This window comes from Anabrus simplex, chromosome 7, assembly GCF_040414725.1.
Source record: "Anabrus simplex isolate iqAnaSimp1 chromosome 7, ASM4041472v1, whole genome shotgun sequence".
Taxonomy (NCBI): domain Eukaryota; kingdom Metazoa; phylum Arthropoda; class Insecta; order Orthoptera; family Tettigoniidae; genus Anabrus; species Anabrus simplex.
The window spans coordinates 22,205-35,712 of NC_090271.1; positions in this window are offsets into that span (position 1 = coordinate 22,205).

Here is a 13,508-nt window from a genome sequence, read left to right on the forward strand (position 1 = left end):
CTCGGGACTACACGGCAGTACAGGCACTCTACTCCACTCAGTACTACACGGCACTACACCCACTGTACTCCACGCGGTACTACACGGCACTATACACACAGTACTCCACTCAGTACCACACGGCAGTACAGGCAGAGTACTCCACTCACTACTACACGGCAGAACAGGCACTGTACTCTACTCAGTACTACACGGCAGTTCACACACAGTCCCCCACTCGCTACTACACGGCAGTACAGGCACTGCACTCCACTCAATAATACACGGCAGTATGCACACTGTACTCCACTCGGTACTACACGGCAGTACAGGAAATCTATTCCACTCAGTACTACACTGCACTATACATACAGTACTCCAATCGGCACTACACGGCAGTATATGCACTGTACTCCACTCAGAACTATACTGCACTATACACACAGTACTCCACTCGGCACCACACGGCAGTACAGGCACTGTACTTCACGCAGTACTACACGGCAATATACACACAGTCCCCCACTCGGTACTACACGGCAGTACAGGCACTGTACTCCACTCAGTACTACACGGCAGTACACACACAGTTCCCCACTCGGTACTACACGGCAGTACAGGTACTGTACTCCACTCAGCACTACACTGCACTATACACACAGTACTCCACTCGGGACTACTCGGCAGTACAGGCACTGTACTCCACTCAGTACTACACGGCAGTATACACACAGTCTCCCACTCGGTACTACACGGCAGTACAGGTACTGTACTCCACTCAGTACTACACGGCAGTATACACACAGTACTCCACTCGGTACTACACGGCAGTACAGGCACTGTACTCCACTCAGTACTACACGGCACTATACACACAGTACTCCACTCAGTACTACACTGCACTATACACACAGTACTCCACACAGTACTACACTGCACTATACACACAGTACTCCACTCGGGACTACACGGAAGTACAGGCACTGTACTCCACTCAGTACTACACGGCAGTACAGGCACTGTACTCCACTCGGTACTACACGGCATTACAGGCACTGTACTCCACTCAGTATTACACGGCAGTATGCACACAGTACTCCACTCGGGACTACACGGCGGTACAGGCACTGTACTCCACTCGGTACTACACGGCAGCACAGGCACTGTACTCCACTCAGTACTACACTGCACTATACACAGAGTACTCCACTCGGGCCTACACGGCAGTACATGCACTGTACTCCACTCAGTACTTCACTGCACTATACACACAGTACTCCACTGGCCACTACACGGCAGTACAGGCACTGTACTCGACTCAGTACTACACGGCAGTACAAGCACTGTACTCCACTCGGTACTACACGGCAGTACAGGCACTGTACTCCAATCAGTACTACACGGCAGTATACACACAGTACTCCACTCGGTACTACACGGCAGTACAGGCACTGTACCCACTCAGTACTACACGGCAGTACAGGCACTGTACTCCACTCAGTACTACACGGCACTATTCACACAGTACTCCACTCAGTACTACACTGCACTATACACACAGTACTCCACTCAGTACTACACTGCACTATACACACCGTACTCCACTCGGGACTACACGCAGTACAAGCACTGTACTCCACTCGGTACTACACGGCAGTACAGACACTGTACTCCACTCAGTACTACACGCCACTACACCCACTGTACTCCACGCGGTACTACGCGGCACTATACACACAGTACTCCACTCACTACTACACGGCAGTACAGGCACAGTACTCCACTCACTACTACACGGCAGTACAGGCACTGTACTCCACTCGGGACTACACGGCACTGCAGGCACTGTATTCCACTCGGTACTACACGGCACTATACACACAGTACTCCACTCAGTACTACACGGCAGTACAGGCACTGTACTCCACTCGGGACTACACGGCAGTACAGGCACTGTACTCCACTCAGTACTACACGGCAGTACAGGCACTGTACTCCACTCAGTACTACACGGCAATAAAGCAATGTACTCCACTCGGTACTACACGGCACTATACACACAGTACTCCACTCAGTACTACACGGCAGTACAGGCAATGTACTCCACTCGGGACTACACGACAGTACAGGCACTCTACTCCACTCAGTACTACACGGCACTGCAGGCACTGTATTCCACTCGGTACTACACGGCACTATACACACAGTACTCCACTCAGTACTACACGGCAGTACAGGCACTGTACTCCACTCGGGACTACACGGCAGTACAGGCACTGTACTCCACTCAGTACTACACGGCAGTACAGGCACTGTACTCCACTCAGTACTACACGGCAATACAGGCAATGTACTCCACTCGGTACTACACGGCACTATACACACAGTACTCCACTCAGTACTACACGGCAGTACAGGCAATGTACTCCACTGGGGACTACACGACAGTACAGGCACTCTACTCCACTCAGTACTACACGCCACTACACCCACTGTACTCCACGCGGTACTACACGGCACTATACACACAGTACTCCACTCACTACTACACGGCAGTACAGGCACAGTACTCCACTCACTACTACACGGCAGTACAGGCACTGTACTCCACTCGGGACTACACGGCAGTACAGGAACTGTACACCACTCAGTACTACATGGCAGTACAGGCACTGTACTAGACTCGGTACTACACGGCACTATACACACAGTACTCCACTCGGTACTACACGGCACTATACACACAGTACTCCACTCGGTACTACACGACAGTACAGACACTGTACTCCACTCGGTACTACACAGCACTATACACACAGTACTCCACTCGGTACTACACGGCAGTACAGGCACTGTACTCCACTCGGTACTACACAGCAGTATACACACAGTCCCCCACTCGGTACTACACGGCAGTACAGGCACTCTACTCCACCCAGTACTACACGGCAGTACAGGCACTGTACTCCACTCAGTACTACACGGCAGTACAAGCACTGAACACCACTCAGCACTACACTGCACTATACACACAGTACTACACACGGGACTACACGGCAGTACAGCCACTGTACTCCACTTAGTTCTACACGGCAGTACAGGCACTGTACTCCACTCGGTACTACACGGCACTATACACACAGTACTCCACTCAGGACTACACGGCAGTACAGGCACTGTACTCCACACCGGACTACACGGCAGTACAGGCACTGTACTCCACACAGTACTACACGGCACTATACACACAGTACTCCACTCGGGACTACACGGGAGTACAGGCACTGTACTCCACTCTGTACTACACGGCAGTACAGCCATTGTACACCACTCAGTACTACACTGCACTAAACACACAGTACTCCACTCTGGACTACACGTTAGTACAGGCACTGTACTCCACTCAGTACTACACGGCAGTACAGGCACTGTACTCCACTCCGTACTACACGGCACTATACACACAGTACTCCATTCGGGTCTACACGGCAGTACATGCAGGGTACTCCACTCAGTAATACACGGCAGTACAGGCACTGTACTCCACTCAGTACAACACGGCAGTACAGGCACTGTACTCCACTCGGTACTACACGGCACTATACACACAGTACTCCACTCAGTACTACACGGCAGTACAGGCACTCTACTCCACTCGGGACTACACGGCAGTACAGGCACGGTACTCCACTCGGTACTACACGGCACTATACACACAGTTCTCCACTCAGTACTACACGGCAGTACAGGCACTGTTCTCCACTCAGTACTACACGGCAGTACAGGCACTGTACTCCACTCAGTACTACACGGCAGTACAGGCACTGTACTCCACTCAGTACTACACGGCAGTACAGGCACTGTACTCCACTGAGTACTACACGGCACTATACACACAGTACTCCACTCAGTACTACACGGCAGTACAGGCACTGTACTCCACTCAGTACTACACGGCAGTACAAGCACTGTACACCACTCAGCACTACACTGCACTATACACACAGTACTACACACGGGACTACACGGCAGTACAGCCACTGTACTCCACTTAGTTCTACACGGCAGTACAGGCACTGTACTCCACTCGGTACTACACGGCACTAGACACACAGTACTCCACTCAGGACTACACGGCAGTACAGGCACTGTACTCCACACCGGACTACACGGCAGTACAGGCACTGTACTCCACACAGTACTACACGGCACTATACACACAGTACTCCACTCGGGACTACACGGGAGTACAGGCACTGTACTCCACTCTGTACTACACGGCAGTACAGACATTGTACACCACTCAGTACTACACTGCACTAAACACACAGAACTCCACTCTGGACTACACGTTAGTACAGGCACTGTACTCCACTCAGTACTACACGGCAGTACAGGCACTGTACTCCACTCCGTACTACACGGCACTATACACACAGTACTCCATTCGGGACTACACGGCAGTACATGCAGGGTACTCCACTCAGTAATACACGGCAGTACAGGCACTGTACTCCACTCAGTACAACACGGCAGTACAGGCACTGTACTCCACTCGGTACTACACGGCACTATACACACAGTACTCCACTCAGTACTACACGGCAGTTCAGGCACTCTACTCCACTCGGGACTACACGGCAGTACAGGCACGGTACTCCACTCGGTACTACACGGCACTATACACACAGTTCTCCACTCAGTACTACACGGCAGTACAGGCACTGTACTCCACTCAGTACTACACGGCAGTACAGGCACTGTACTCCACTCAGTACTACACGGCAGTACAGGCACTGTACTCCACTCAGTACTACACGGCAGTACAGGCACTGTACTCCACTGAGTACTACACGGCACTATACACACAGTACTCCACTCAGTACTACACGGCAGTACAGGTACTGTACTCCACTCTGTACTACACGGCAGTATGCACACAGCATCCACTCTGTACTACACGGCACTATACACACAGTACTCCACTCGGTACTACACGGCAATACAGGCACTGTACTCCACTCGGTACTACACGGCACTATACACACAGTACTTCACTCGGGACTACACGGCAGTACATGCACTGTACTCCACTCGGTACTACACCGCACTATACACACAGTACTCCACTCGGTACTACACGGCAGTACATGCACTGTACTCCACTCGGTACTACACGGCACTATACACACAGTACTCCACTCGGTACTACACGGCAGTTCAGGCACTGTACTCCACTCAGTACTACACGGCAGAATGCACACAGTACTCCACGCGGTACTACACGGCACTATACACACAGTACTCCACTCGGGACTACTCGGCAGTACAGGCACTGTACCCCACTCAGTACTACACGGCAGTATACACACGGTCTCCCACTCGGTACTACACGGCAGTACAGGTACTGTACCCACTCAGTACTACACGGCAGTACAGGCACTGTACTCCACTCAGTACTACACGGCACTATACACAGAGTACTCCACTCGGGCCTACACGGCAGTACATGCACTGTACTCCACTCAGTACTTCACTGCACTATACACACAGCACTCCACTGGCCACTACACGGCAGTACAGGCACTGTACTCCACTCAGTACTACACGGCAGTACAAGCACTGTACTCCACTCGGTACTACACGGCAGTACAGGCACTGTACTCCAATCAGTACTACACGGCAGTACAGGCACTGTACTCCACTCGGGACTACACGGCATTACAGGAACTGTACTCCACTCAGTACTACACGGCATTACAGGCACTCTACTCCACTCAGTACTACACGGCACTACACCCACTGTACTCCACGCCGTACTACACGGCACTATACACACAGTACTCCACTCACTACTACACGGCAGTACAGGCACAGTACTCCACTCACTACTACACGGCAGTACAGGCACTGTACTCCACTCGGTACTACACGGCATTACAGGCACTGTACTCCACTCAGTATTACACGGCAGTATGCACACAGTACTCCACTCGGGACTACACGGCAGTACAGGCACTGTACTCCACTCGGTACTACACGGCAGCACAGGCACTGTACTCCACTCAGTACTACACTGCACTATACACAGAGTACTCCACTCGGGCCTACACGGCAGTACATGCACTGTACTCCACTCAGTACTTCACTGCACTATACACACAGTACTCCACTGGCCACTACACGGCAGTACAGGCACTGTACTCCACTCAGTACTACACGGCAGTACAAGCACTGTACTCCACTCGGTACTACACGGCAGTACAAGCACTGTTCTCCAATCAGTACTACACGGCAGTACAGGCACTGTACTCCACTCGGGACTACACGGCAGTACAGGCACTGTACTCCACTCAGTACTACACGCCACTACACCCGCTGTACTCCACGCGGTACTACACGGCACTATACACACAGTACTCCACTCACTACTACACGGCAGTACAGGCACAGTACTCCACTCGCTACTACACGGCAGTACAGGCACTGTACTCCACTCGGGACTACACGGCAGTACAGGAACTGTACACCACTCAGTACTACATGGCAGTACAGGCACTGTACTAGACTCGGTACTACACGGCACTATACACACAGTACTCCACTCGGTACTACACGGCACTATACACACAGTACTCCACTCGGTACTACACGACAGTACAGGCACTGTACTCCACTCGGTACTACACGGCACTATACACACAGTACTCCACTCGGTACTACACGGCAGTACAGGCACTGTACTCCACTCGGTACTACACAGCAGTATACACACAGTCCCCCACTCGGTACTACACGGCAGTACAGGCACTCTACTCCACCCAGTACTACACGGCAGTACAGGCACTGTACTCCACTCAGTACTACACGGCAGTACAAGCACTGTACACCACTCAGCACTACACTGCACTATACACACAGTACTACACACGGGACTACACGGCAGTACAGCCACTGTACTCCACTTAGTTCTACACGGCAGTACAGGCACTGTACTCCACTCGGTACTACACGGCACTATACACACAGTACTCCACTCAGGACTACACGGCAGTACAGGCACTGTACTCCACACAGTACTACACGGCACTATACACACAGTACTCCACTCGGGACTACACGGGAGTACAGGCACTGTACTCCACTCAGTAATACACGGCAGTACAGGCACTGTACTCCACTCAGTACAACACGGCAGTACAGGCACTGTACTCCACTCGGTACTACACGGCACTATACACACAGTACTCCACTCAGTACTACACGGCAGTACAGGCACTCTACTCCACTCGGGACTACACGGCAGTACAGGCACGGTACTCCACTCGGTACTACACGGCACTATACACACAGTTCTCCACTCAGTACTACACGGCAGTACAGGCACTGTACTCCACTCAGTACTACACGGCAGTACAGGCACTGTACTCCACTCAGTACTACACGGCAGTACAGGCACTGTACTCCACTCAGTACTACACGGCACTATACACACTGTACTCCACTCTGTACTACACGGCAGTACAGACACTGTACTCCAGTCGGGACTACACGGCAGTACCGGCCCTGTACTCCACTCAGAACTACACGGCAGTACAGGCACTGTACTCCACTGAGTACTACACGGATATACAGGCACTGTATTCCACTCGGTACTACACGGCACTATACACACAGTACTTCACTCGGGACTACACGGCAGTACATGCACTGTACTCCACTCGGTACTACACCGCACTATACACACAGTACTCCACTCGGTACTACACGGCAGTACATGCACTGTACTCCACTCGGTACTACACGGCACTATACACACAGTACTCCACTCGGTACTACACGGCAGTTCAGGCACTGTACTCCACTCAGTACTACACGGCAGAATGCACACAGTACTCCACGCGGTACTACACGGCACTATACACACAGTACTCCACTCAGTACTACACGGCAGTACAGGCACTCTACTCCACTCGGGACTACACGGCAGTACAGGCACGGTACTCCACTCGGTACTACACGGCACTATACACACAGTCTCCCACTCGGTACTACACGGCAGTACAGGTACTGTACCCACTCAGTACTACACGGCAGTACAGGCACTGTACTCCACTCAGTACTACACGGCACTATACACAGAGTACTCCACTCGGGCCTACACGGCAGTACATGCACTGTACTCCACTCAGTACTTCACTGCACTATACACACAGTACTCCACTGGCCACTACACGGCAGTACAGGCACTGTACTCCACTAAGTACTACACGGCAGTACAAGCACTGTACTCCACTCGGTACTACACGGCAGTACAGGCACTGTACTCCAATCAGTACTACACGGCAGTACAGGCACAGTACTCCACTCGGGACTACACGGCAGTACAGGCAATGTACTCCACTCGGGACTACACGGCAGTACAGGCACTCTACTCCACTCAGTACTACACGGCACTACACCCACTGTACTCCACGCGGTACTACACGGCACTATACACACAGTACTCCACTCAGTACCACACGGCAGTACAGGCACAGTACTCCACTCACTACTACACGGCAGAACAGGCACTGTACTCTACTCAGTACTACACGGCATTACACACACAGTCCCCCACTCGCTACTACACGGCAGTACAGGCACTGCACTCCACTCAGTAATACACGGCAGTATGCACACTGTACTCCACTCGGTACTACACGGCAGTACAGGAAATCTATTCCACTCAGTACTACACTGCACTATACATACAGTACTCCAATCGGCACTACACGGCAGTATATGCACTGTACTCCACTCAGAACTACACTGCACTATACACACAGTACTCCACTCGGCACCACACGGCAGTACAGGCACTGTACTTCACGCAGTACTACACGGCAATATACACACAGTCCCCCACTCGGTACTACACGGCAGTACAGGCACTGTACTCCACTCAGTACTACACGGCAGTATACACACAGTTCCCCACTCGGTACTACACGGCAGTACAAGTACTGTACTCCACTCAGCACTACACTGCACTATACACACAGTACTCCACTCGGGACTACTCGGCAGTACAGGCACTGTACTCCACTCAGTACTACACGGCAGTATACACACAGTCTCCCACTCGGTACTACACGGCAGTACAGGTACTGTACTCCACTCAGTACTACACGGCAGTATACACACAGTACTCCACTCGGTACTACACGGCAGTACAGGCACTGTACTCCACTCAGTACTACACTGCACTATACACACAGTACTCCACTCGGGACTACACGGAAGTACAGGCACTGTACTCCACTCAGTACTACACGGCAGTACAGGCACTGTACTCCACTCGGTACTACACGGCATTACAGGCACTGTACTCCACTCAGTACTACACGGCAGTATGCACACAGTACTCCACTCGGGACTACACGGCGGTACAGGCACTGTACTCCACTCGGTACTACACGGCAGCACAGGCACTGTACTCCACTCAGTACTACACTGCACTATACACAGAGTACTCCACTCGGGCCTACACGGCAGTACATGCACTGTACTCCACTCAGTACTTCACTGCACTATACACACAGTACTCCACTGGCCACTACACGGCAGTACAGGCAATGTACTCGACTCAGTACTACACGGCAGTACAAGCACTGTACTCCACTCGGTACTACACGGCAGTACAGGCACTGTACTCCAATCAGTACTACACGGCAGTATACACACAGTACTCCACTCGGTACTACACGGCAGTACAGGCACTGTACCCACTCAGTACTACACGGCAGTACAGGCACTGTACTCCACTCAGTACTACACGGCACTATTCACACAGTACTCCACTCAGTACTACACTGCACTATACACACATTACTCCACTCAGTACTACACTGCACTATACACACAGTACTCCACTCGGGACTACACGCAGTACAAGCACTGTACTCCACTCGGTACTACACGGCAGTACAGACACTGTACTCCACTCATTACTACACGGCAGTACAGGCACTGTCCTCCACTCGGTACTACACGGCGCTATACACACCGTACTCCACTCGGTACTACACGGCATTACAGGAACTGTACTTCACTCAGTACTACACGGCAGTACAGGCACTGTACTCCACTGTGTACTACACGGCACTATACACTGTACTCCACTCGGTACAACACGGCAGTACAGGCACTGTACTCCACTCGGTACTACACGACACTATACACACAGTACTACATTGGGGACTACACGTCAGTACAGGCACTGTACTCCACTCAGTACTACACGGCAGTACAGGCACTGTACTCCACTCAGTACTACACGGCACTGCAGGCACTGTATTCCACTCGCTACTACACGGCACTATACAGACAGTACTCCACTCAGTACTACACGGCAGTACAGGCACTGTACTCCACTCGGGACTACACGGCAGTACAGGCAGTGTACTCCACTCAGTACTACACGGCAGTACAGGCACTGTACTCCACTCAGTACTACACGGCAATACAGGCAATGTACTCCACTCGGTACTACACGGCACTATACACACAGTACTCCACTCAGTACTACACGGCAGTACAGGCAATGTACTCCACTCGGGACTACACGGCAGTACAGGCACTCTACTCCACTCAGTACTACACGCCACTACACCCACTGTACTCCACGCGGTACTACACGGCACTATACACACAGTACTCCACTCACTACTACACGGCAGTACAGGCACAGTACTCCACTCACTACTACACGGCAGTACAGGCACTGTACTCCACTCGGGACTACACGGCAGTACAGGAACTGTACACCACTCAGTACTACATGGCAGTACAGGCACTGTACTAGACTCGGTACTACACGGCACTATACACACAGTACTCCACTCGGTACTACACGGCACTATACACACAGTACTCCACTCGGTACTACACGACAGTACAGGCACTGTACTCCACTCGGTACTACACGGCACCATACACACAGTACTCCACTCGGTACTACACGGCAGTACAGGCACTGTACTCCACTCGGTACTACACAGCAGTATACACACAGTCCCCCACTCGGTACTACACGGCAGTACAGGCACTCTACTCCACCCAGTACTACACGGCAGTACAGGCACTGTACTCCACTCAGTACTACACGGCAGTACAAGCACTGTACACCACTCAGCACTACACTGCACTATACACAGAGAACTACACACGGGACTACACGGCAGTACAGCCACTGTACTCCACTTAGTTCTACACGGCAGTACAGGCACTGTACTCCACTCGGTACTACACGGCACTATACACACAGTACTCCACTCAGGACTACACGGCAGTACAGGCACTGTACTCCACACCGGACTACACGGCAGTACAGGCACTGTACTCCACACAGTACTACACGGCACTATACACACAGTACTCCACTCGGGACTACACGGGAGTACAGGCACTGTACTCCACTCTGTACTACACGGCAGTACAGCCACTGTACACCACTCAGTACTACACTGCACTAAACACCCAGTACTCCACTCTGGACTACACGTTAGTACAGGCACTGTACTCCACTCAGTACTACACGGCAGTACAGGCACTGTATTCCACTCCGTACTACACGGCACTATACACACAGTACTCCATTCGGGACTACACGGCAGTACATGCAGGGTACTCCACTCAGTAATACACGGCAGTACAGGCACTGTACTCAACTCAGTACAACACGGCAGTACAGGCACTGTACTCCACTCGGTACTACACGGCACTATACACACAGTACTCCACTCAGTACTACACGGCAGTACAGGCACTCTACTCCACTCGGGACTACACGGCAGTACAGGCACGGTACTCCACTCGGTACTACACGGCACTATACACACAGTTCTCCACTCAGTACTACACGGCAGTACAGGCACTGTACTCCACTCAGTACTACACGGCAGTACAGGCACTGTACTCCACTCAGTACTACACGGCAGTACAGGCACTGTACTCCACTCAGTACTACACGGCAGTACAGGCACTGTACTCCACTGAGTACTACACGGCACTATACACACAGTACTCCACTCAGTACTACACGGCAGTACAGGTACTGTACTCCACTCTGTACTACACGGCAGTATGCACACAGCATCCACTCTGTACTACACGGCACTATACACACAGTACACCACTCAGTACTACACGGCAGTACAGGTACTGTACTCCACTCTGTACTACACGGCAGTATGCACACAGCATCCACTCTGTACTACACGGCACTATACACACAGTACTCCATTCGGGACTACACGGCAGTACAGGCACTGTACTCCACTCAGTAATACACGGCAGTACAGGCACTGTACTCCACTCAGTACTACACGGCAATACAGGCAATGTACTCCACTCGGTACTACACGGCACTATACACACAGTACTCCACTCAGTACTACACGGCAGTACAGGCAATGTACTCCACTCGGGACTACACGGCAGTACAGGCACTCTACTCCACTCAGTACTACACGCCACTACACCCGCTGTACTCCACGCGGTACTACACGGCACTATACACACAGTACTCCACTCACTACTACACGGCAGTACAGGCACAGTACTCCACTCGCTACTACACGGCAGTACAGGCACTGTACTCCACTCGGGACTACACGGCAGTACAGGAACTGTACACCACTCAGTACTACATGGCAGTACAGGCACTGTACTAGACTCGGTACTACACGGCACTATACACACAGTACTCCACTCGGTACTACACGGCACTATACACACAGTACTCCACTCGGTACTACACGACAGTACAGGCACTGTACTCCACTCGGTACTACACGGCACTATACACACAGTACTCCACTCGGTACTACACGGCAGTACAGGCACTGTACTCCACTCGGTACTACACAGCAGTATACACACAGTCCCCCACTCGGTACTACACGGCAGTACAGGCACTCTACTCCACCCAGTACTACACGGCAGTACAGGCACTGTACTCCACTCAGTACTACACGGCAGTACAAGCACTGTACACCACTCAGCACTACACTGCACTATACACACAGTACTACACACGGGACTACACGGCAGTACAGCCACTGTACTCCACTTAGTTCTACACGGCAGTACAGGCACTGTACTCCACTCGGTACTACACGGCACTATACACACAGTACTCCACTCAGGACTACACGGCAGTACAGGCACTGTACTCCACACCGGACTACACGGCAGTACAGGCACTGTACTCCACACAGTACTACACGGCACTATACACACAGTACTCCACTCGGGACTACACGGGAGTACAGGCACTGTACTCCACTCAGTAATACACGGCAGTACAGGCACTGTACTCCACTCAGTACAACACGGCAGTACAGGCACTGTACTCCACTCGGTACTACACGGCACTATACACACAGTACTCCACTCAGTACTACACGGCAGTACAGGCACTCTACTCCACTCGGGACTACACGGCAGTACAGGCACGGTACTCCACTCGGTACTACACGGCACTA